This window comes from Elephantulus edwardii, unplaced genomic scaffold (assembly GCF_000299155.1).
Source record: "Elephantulus edwardii isolate Elephantulus edwardi_28Jun2011 unplaced genomic scaffold, EleEdw1.0 scaffold00031, whole genome shotgun sequence".
Lineage (NCBI taxonomy): Eukaryota > Metazoa > Chordata > Mammalia > Macroscelidea > Macroscelididae > Elephantulus > Elephantulus edwardii.
In genome coordinates, this window is record NW_006399781.1 from 13,531,051 (window position 1) to 13,532,716 (window position 1,666).

The following is a 1,666-nucleotide window of genomic DNA, read 5'->3' on the forward strand; positions in this document are numbered from 1 at the left end:
TTTGCATTCTTCATGAACATTATTCTTTATGTCTTCTCACAGCTCATTTGGTCTATACTCATTAGCGTTCAAGGCCTCAATAAACTATAATAGAAATTATAATATTATAAATATATTATAATAATAATTTATAATATAAATTATAAATAATAGAAATTTTTTTAAAAATAAAAAATGGTTGAACACAGACTCAATCTCAGAACATTAACAAATATGAGAAGGGAGGGAGACAGGACAAAGAAAAATATAAGAACATAATATAAGCTAATTATGAATTTAATAGCAAATAATTAAAAACACCCTCACTGTACAACAAATGGTTGAATAAATTCTGGTAATATAAAATACTGTCAAAAAGTGAAAATAAGCCTCTTCAAATATAACCATACACCCCACAAGATTTCTTGGTCTCTAAGGAGGGTGAATACAGCACAAGAGAAGAAGACTGCGATGAGATGGTTTGACTCAGTGACTGGGTAATGGGGGTAGGTGTGTCAGAGACAATCAAATTGGCTCAGAATAGAGCAGGGTTCAGAGCTGTTGTACATAGGGTCGCTATGAGTTGAAGGCAACTTGACGGCACATAACATCAACAAAGCATATCTATCAGAGATCCTTGGGGCCAGATAGAGCAAAGATCAGATCTATTGTTCACAGGGTTGTTGTGAGTCACAGAAGGACAATGATTAGCTGTTGTTATGTGCCGTCGAGTTGCTTGTGACTCATAGTGACCCTGCTCTGTCCTGTGCCAATCTCATTGTCTCCAGCACACCCACCTCAATTACCTCAGTCACTGAATCAATCTACCTCCCAGAGGGCCTTCCTCTCCTGCAGACTGCCTTCCTCTCCAAGGACTGGTCCTTCCTTGCAACATGTCCAAAGTATGTCAGTCGAAGCCTCAGAATCCTTGCATCCGAGGAGCAGCCTGGTTTAACCCTTTCCAGGATGAATCTGTTTGTTTTCCTAGCAGTCCATGATACATTCAGTACTCTTCTCCAGCACCACAGCTCAAAGGCATCAATTCTCCTTCTATCCTCCCTAATTATTGTCCAACTCTCTGATGCGTAACAACTGATTGATTACAAAGATGATGGCCTGTATCAGGCATACCTTAGTCTCCACAGTGATACCATTGCTCTTCAGTATTTTGGAGAAGTCCCTAATAGCAGACTGTCCCATCCCAATATGTCTTTTAATTTCCTGGCTGCTGGTGCCAAGAGTGTTGACTGTGGAACCACGCAAACTAAAGCTGTGAACTATCTCAATCTCTTCCCCATATATCCTGATGCTGCCAATTGGTCCAGTGGTGAGAATCTTTGTCTTCTTGATATTGAGCCTCAACTGGGGGGAAATGGAGATAGTTCATAACCATGAGATTTTCCTTAAAGGAAATGCTAAAGAATATTTTACTTCACATAAAAGTAAAATAATTCTAGGTGGAAGATCTGAGGTACAAAAAAAATTTCTGAATGTGTAAATAAATTATATAACTTTGGTGGTGGTTATTGTTGTTGATTGCTGTCAAATCGAGCACAACCCACAACAACTCTATGAACAAAAGGCTGGAAGCTCTTCTGTAACTGTCGTCATGAACAAAGTTCATAGAGATTCTAGAGAGATGTTGTTTAGGAAGTGGATGCCACTCCTGATAATAATAATAATAATA